The following is a 7,764-nucleotide window of genomic DNA, read 5'->3' as shown; positions in this document are numbered from 1 at the left end:
GTAACCAACTTGGTTACTGGTGCAAACGTGTCAGTGTAATCGATCCCCTCCTGTTGGTTGTACCCCTTTGCAACCAACCGAGCTTTGAAACGTTCAACACTTCCATCAGCATTCAATTTTATCTTGTAAACCCATCTTGAACCAATAACATGTTGATCATCGGGCAAAGAAACAACAATCCAAATATGGTTCTTCTCAAGAGCGTCAATTTCAGTATCCATAGCATTATCCCACTCCGGAATACCATGAGCTTGGCTGAAAAATTCAGGTTCAAAGTGACTTGAAATGGCCAATGCTAATGCTCGAAAAGTTGGTGACAACCTGCTATAATTGACAACTTGAGACAAAGGATAAGGAGTGATTAAAGAGCCATGAGAAGACAAAGCAGAAGGATTAGAGGCTAGATAACAATGATAATCATTCAAATATGAGGGTTTCTTAACCTGTCTACCTGATTTACTTTGAATGGCAGTAGGAGAAGAAACAAAATCATGAACATAAGATGGTGAAATCGGATAAGCAGTAAGAGATGTGGCAGTGTGCATATGCTCAGGATATGATGTATTTGAGTGCATATGTTCATGATTGGAAGAATGACTATGAGATAAATCAACATGTGAATGTTTATTATGCATCATATCAGTATTATGCTGCTGGTTTATAGAAGTACAATGCATATTGGAGAAGAAATTTTCATGAGCAGTAGGAATTCCTCCTGTTTTGACATAAGGAAAAATTTGCTCATAAAAATAAACATCTCTTGAAACAAACACATTATTGGTATTAAGATCAAGTAGTTTATAAGCCTTCATACCAATGGGATAGCCAAGAAAAACACAAGGGGCTGATCTAGGTGTAAAATTAGACCTTGATTGACTTAAGGTTGAGGCATAAGCCAAACAACCAAAAGCTTTCAAATGAGTATAGGCAGATGGCTTATTAAAAAGAATATGAAAAGGAGACTTGTCCTTTAAATTGGGTGTTGGTGTTCTATTAATAAGATAGGCAGCAGTAGAAACACACTCTCCCCAATAAACTAAAGGAACATAGGATTGAAAAAGGAGAGCTCTAGCCACATTAAGTAAATGTTGGTGTTTTCTCTCAACAACCAAGTTTTGTTGGGGTCTTTGAACACAAGAATGGTAGTGTAAAATCCCAAGCTCACTAAAAAAAGAAGGAAACTGTAACTGTTGGAAATTATTTTACCAGGATCGTAGATCTACTCACAAGTATGTTGATTAACACCCTAAATATGAACTTTCTAAAACGATGAAATAAACACATATAAAGTTTAGGAAACCTTACATTGGGTGCAGCGGAATATAATGACTCCTTCCGTTCAGATATCTAGCCCTTGATTCCTTTCTGTAGTAGAGCATTATCAATATCTGAACCTGGATCTCTTTCTCTGAATCTTTGATGCTGAAACTCCTTCTTGCTGAAAGTCTTTCTTCACGATCTTCCTCACTATGGTTGAGGTATCACTTGTTGTGTGTGGGCACTACTCATACACTAAGTATTTCGAAATCTCAATGAGGAAGAGAGAGAGAGTGGGTTCGGCCAAAGATAGGGAGAGAGAAGGCTCAGGTTTTTCTCTGAAGGAAAAATAGAAAATTTAAGTGTAATTTTCCTGAAGCCTTCACTATCTATTTATAGCATTCCACTAGGGTTAGGTTTGAATTATTTGGCATTAAAATAATGAAAATATCAGTTTAAAAATTCAAACCAAGTGGCCGGCCATGTAGAGTAATGGGCCTTACTTGGATTTTGCAGTTTTCTCAATTCTGTATCTGATTTTCTTAAAAACGCCAATTTTATAATTCAACCATTTAAATGCCAATTCTAACTATTTAATAACTATAAATAATTATTAAATAATATTGTCATTTATCATATTTATTAATTGAACCATACAAAGTATCATAATTAACAAATATGCCCCTAAAACTCTTTCTTTACAATTTCGTCCTTACTTAGTGAAAATTTCACAAATAGACATAGTCTAATTTGAGAATTATAATTGATTAATCAAAACCAATTATATGAGTCTTACAAGCAATATTATCTCAACTAGTGCGGGGACCATGGGTCTATATAACTGAGCTTCCAATAAGTAGATCGAGAATTTAGCACTAAAATTCACTAACTTATTAATTCTTCGTTGAATCCATGCATAGAACTTAGAATTGCACTCTCAGTATATAAAATGCTCTATATGTTCCACCATATAGATGCATCATTAGTTATCCATTGTTATAATCCTAATGTGATCAATGATCCTCTATATGAACGATCTACACTGTAAAGGGATTAGATTACCGTTACACCCTACAATGTATTTTATCCTTAAAACACTTGACCCCGTATAAATGATATTTCAGCTTATGTGAAATGAGTACTCCACCATTTATGTTCGTTTGGTCAAGCTCGAAGGAGATCATCCTTTGCTTACTATTCGCCAGATAGAAGCTATAGATTCCATGTTTATGCTAGCGCTCCCACTCAATTGCACTACAGTGTTCCCAAAATGTACGTATCGCCCTGACCTAAAAGTAGGCTTAACTAACAAATCAAAGAACACGAATAGCCTTTCAAGATTGAGCCTAATCATAACAGGATTAAGAACATTTGATCTAGGATCAACTAGGCGATATTGACTTGAATAGATATTACGGTAAGTTTAATAAATCTAAGTCAAAGTTCAATATCGCTCCCTTCCGATGCATACTCCATGCATCCAACCTGAGCTTCACTTTAACCAATGCTCTGGAAAGAACATAGCACTTCTCCAAATGCAAGTAAACTTTGTTGTAGATTATCATATCAGTAAAACCCTGTGTCTGATAAGTCTAGGAAACTTTATTCACATAGTCATGTTTACTTTCCAATGTGTTGACGACACAATAAACAGGATCAAGTATGTGAAAAGGGTTTAAGATGAATTCATAAATTATGTACATATAATCATGAAATAAATCATGTGAACCATGCAACATTAAATGTTATTTCTGATCTATATTAATAAGTAAATCTGATTCTATTAAAATGAGTTTTATTTAGGGCATAAAACCCAAAAAACTCCCACTTGCACTAATATAAAACAAAAAAGTGTGTTTCAAATAATCTCAACACCTCGATATACAAATCAAGTGTAGTAGTAGTAAACTCCTCGTAATAGGATCTGAAAAGTTGAATTAACCACAACCTTTTCTCCACCATTACTCTTCCTTAATCACAAAATTATTGATAATGTAAAATTCCTCTCTATATGACTACTCTCTTGTGATACTGGATTCTATACCTTTGGCAACTACTTTTGGTTAATTAGGAAATTAACACTAGTAGTTTAGGCAATTTGGAATGGTGCCAAAAATGTATAGAACTTTCCTTAGACTGAATAAGTACCTTTCCTGTAACTTTAACATTCAGTCCCTTCCTGGTAGACCTAGAGACTTCAGATAGGTTTTTACACTTCTCCAAAATCACTATTCCACCCCCAGAGTAACCACCATCTTATCAGAAAGATTTTCTAGCACAAAGGCAAATTTCAAAATCTGATGTGGTGTAGTCTAAGAGTTTTAAACACACCCTTATAGACTAACATATAGTTCCTCTTCTTAATCTTAAGATTTACTTGATTGTCTTCCAATGTTCTTCTCCTGGATTAATCTGATACCTACTCATTACTCCCACTCAACAGCAGGTGTCTGGTCTAAGGCATACAAAAGCATGTCTAAGACCTCTCACTATTAATTTAAGGAATTCTTTCATGGCTTTATCTTTTCTGGAATAGTTGAGACTTTTCCTTAGATAAATAAAATCTATGCCTAAGAAGTTGTGAAGCTTCTATAGATTGCCATTAGAGAGAAAATGCTTCAGCATCTTACTAAAGTAAGTTGCTTGCATTAGAGTAAGTAATTCCCAGGTATACCACAAGCCATGGTTTAGATAAACTCAAACCTATAATACTAGGAACAGGAAGTTTGTTAAGTCCATAGAATAGACTTGTTAACTAAAATTTTCTATTATGTCCTTGTAATAGAAAACTTTAGGTTATTCCATGTGAATTGATTAAACCATAGTTCTATTGGCTTTTCTTCTTAGTTTCTTATCTTGACAATCCATTACTTGTTTAAACTCACAATGGATTTTAATCACTAGTGTCTCCCAAGTCATGAGAAGGTGAGTTCCTAGAAACTCTCCCACTACGACAAGGTACCGTGAATTATGTCTAAGAAAACTAAATGGTATTTAACCTCTTTGGTTGTGACAAGACAACAGAGGCAGTGGGATCATCATATGTCAAATAAGATGATAGAACACTTTTGAAATCAAGAAAAATATCTCCTTTATTTGCTACTTGATTTTCAGACTTAGTCATTTTCTTAGAAAAGTAGTATTTGTTTGAACAAACACTTTCTTATCTATTGACTATGGGATGGTCCACTCCTAATCACTTAGAATAGCTAACAAACCATGGTTAACAGTTCTAGCTTTTCTTAAGATTTTGATTAGGTCATCCATGAGTCTAGTAATGATTTACATTAAGTACCCAACCATTACATCATTCTGAAATTGTATTACCATAGAAGAATTAGGCAACGACTAGTAACTAATCATCAACATGCAACTTGAAATTTCTGGGGAGGTAAGTTTGGATATAATTCAAAAATCAATTTAATGATCTTTGAACTGCATATCTACTAACTATTTTTCCACCCCTATCAGTTCGCAAGATCTTTAACCACTTACCTTAATGGTTTTAACCATTGCTAGAAATTAATGAAATTTTTCAAACATTTCAAATTTCTCGCTAAAAGGTATAATCTAGAGTTATAGTTTTAAGAATACAACAAAAAGCTCATATCCACCCCTGAATGTACATCCATCTGCGAATGAGATGAATTACTTTCAGTGGATATAGTCATATTAACTCTTTGCAGAGATTGATCTTGTCAAATTCACTATGAACAAGATACAAATGCCATAGATTAAAAAAATGTGGTAGTGTCTTTTGATGACGTAGGTTTAGTTACATCAAAGAGTTCTTAGAATACTGCAAGTGGATCCTGGTCACAGAATACCTAACTCATATTCCATATAGTTTGAATTCATTAATAGAAGATGGATATTAAACACTTGAGAAAGTGTAACTGTATTGTATTCTGGAATTAGAAATATAAGAAAATTTCTATTTAGAATCTAAAATTAAAGTCAAAGACTTAAATTTATACCAAATATAATGAGTAATTCTATCTTGGACCACCACTACTAATACAAACTCTAAGTCAGATTTTTCCATACAAGTAGGAGATTTCTAAGATTGAGGATTTATATCAATTGGGAATAGAATTTTGGGATTATAATCATATGCGTCATTTAATAAAGAATGACATGAAATGATTTATAGACCATTCATCCAACGATATGTTATTGAGCTAATTCGAAATGAATAAGCTAAGAAGAATTAGGATAATTTCGTTTAAAATAAGAATGCAACGATGCTTCGATTAGCGAAAGTCAAAGTAATCTTATTTATACAATCTTCTTGTTTCATATCGTAAAAATACTAGTCTAAGGTGTCATTAATTGATGAACAGCTAGATGTCGCATATACAATATTTATCTTTCGAGATCCAATACTATTATGTATGTCTAATGGTGAAAATCCACTAGGGATTTATCTCATTAGATAAACAAGCCAAGTTAGACCAACAATGAAGATTCGAAATTAAACTACAACTTAATAATAGAAAATAACATGGTTCAATATAAATTTATACACAATTCAGAAATTATAAACAGACAGCAAGTAGGAATGACAAGTGAAAATACTAAAACTTACAATCCTAAATAATTTCCAAGGTTTTTCAACAAACTGATACAGTTTCCCGTTTAGGTGAGAGTCAAAGCATCATCCATTGAATAGAGTTGTCAGCTCATCTAAAATGAAAACCATTCTAGCAACCTTTTATTCGAACAACATTGGAATTCAGCGTTGTCCCGTTTAGGCGAGAGTCAAGGCAATTCTATCTTATGAGCTTCCACCATTGTTTCATAATTTGCAAGTCAAGTATGGTCGCCACCATTAGGGTGATCTATACCATACAAAACACTTACAAACTACTTATCATTCGAGATTAAACGATGCGAAATTGCTAATGAACGTTCCTCCATTAGGGAGGATTACTCACTAAAACAAACGCGGTGTAAAACACACAATGGAGATCGAATGTCTTTTAATTAAAAGCTCATTATTTAAAAAGAGCTGTATTTTCTTTGATTCTCTTTATTTATTCTATTTATTTTAAATATATATTTATTTAATTAAAATTTCTAATTTAGAATGAAAAATTCTAAATATAAATTTTAATTATTATTTATAAATTTTACTTAGATGGATATGAAAATAACACGAATTATTTCCATCTTAGTAATAATTTCCAATAAATATTTAGAAAAATATTCAATTTAAGTTGTTACAAAATTAATTTAAATTAATTTACAACTCAAATTTAATTTTCTATAAATATATATTGCATTTCGAAAAATTAAAGTATTTAAGAATACAATTTTCGAAAAATGCATGTTAAAATAAAAAATAAATCCTGGAAAAATTATTCTAATTTAATGTTGGCCCAAAATTAATTAATAAAATTAATTTACAACAAAAAATACAATTTTCCTATTTAATTAAATATATATAAGAAAAATTTCAAATATTTAAGTATGATGATGAAAATCAACTTAAACATTAATTTTCTATTTAATTAAATACACTAGAAAAATACTTCAAGCAAAAATATCATCTATCTAGATTTTCCTTTGACTAATTAATTCAATTTCTAATAATATACTTTAATTAAATTTATTTTAAATTAATCAATAAATGAAAAAATAATTGATTTAAGTTGGTCCAAAATTAAAATAAATAATTTACAACTTTAATCTATTTTTCAAATAAAATTCGAAATTCCAGCATTTAAGAAATGCAATTTCGAAATTTGATTAATAAAATAAAGAAAAAATATATTTTGAAAATTATTTAAATTTAGTTGAAAAAAAAAATTTCAACTAAAAATAATTTTCTATTTAATTAAGTGTCATGAAAAAGAAATATTTAAGTATGATGATGAAAATCAACTTAGATATTTAATTTTCAAATTAATTAAATGTATTAAATTCAAGAAATAAATAATTAAGTGTAGAGAAGGCTTAATTATTAATCTCTAATTTAATACTAGGAAAAATATACTTGAAATAAATTGTACCAAAATTAATTATATAAATAATTAATTTCACAATGTATAATATTTTCCTATTTAATATTAGAAATAATAAGCAGTCTAGAAATAACTATCTAGAAAATATCTTATTTGACTAAGTATCTTTTCCAAAAAAAAATTGAAAAAATATCTAATTTAAGTTGTATTAGAAAAAATCTAGAACTTAAATATTTTCAAATTTAAATTTAATTAAATATCAAAAATTAAGTTGTAACCACTTAATTTAAAAAATATTCCATTTTAAGTTAATATTCGAAAAGATATTAACTTAAAAAATATTTAAAATATTCCATTTTAAGTTAATATTCGAAAAGATATTAACTTAAAAAATATCTAAAGAATCTTAATAATCAATGCCTAAAATTCCTCAACTTAATTTTGAAATTTTAAATCCAAAAGATATTCAGATTTAAGTTGCTTAGTTAGAGATAACTAAATATCAACTTAAATAGGAATATTTAATGAAAAATTTAAATTA

The sequence above is a fragment of the Cannabis sativa genome, unplaced genomic scaffold (genome assembly GCF_029168945.1).
Source record: "Cannabis sativa cultivar Pink pepper isolate KNU-18-1 unplaced genomic scaffold, ASM2916894v1 Contig4, whole genome shotgun sequence".
Lineage (NCBI taxonomy): Eukaryota > Viridiplantae > Streptophyta > Magnoliopsida > Rosales > Cannabaceae > Cannabis > Cannabis sativa.
This window is presented reverse-complemented; position numbering follows the sequence as displayed.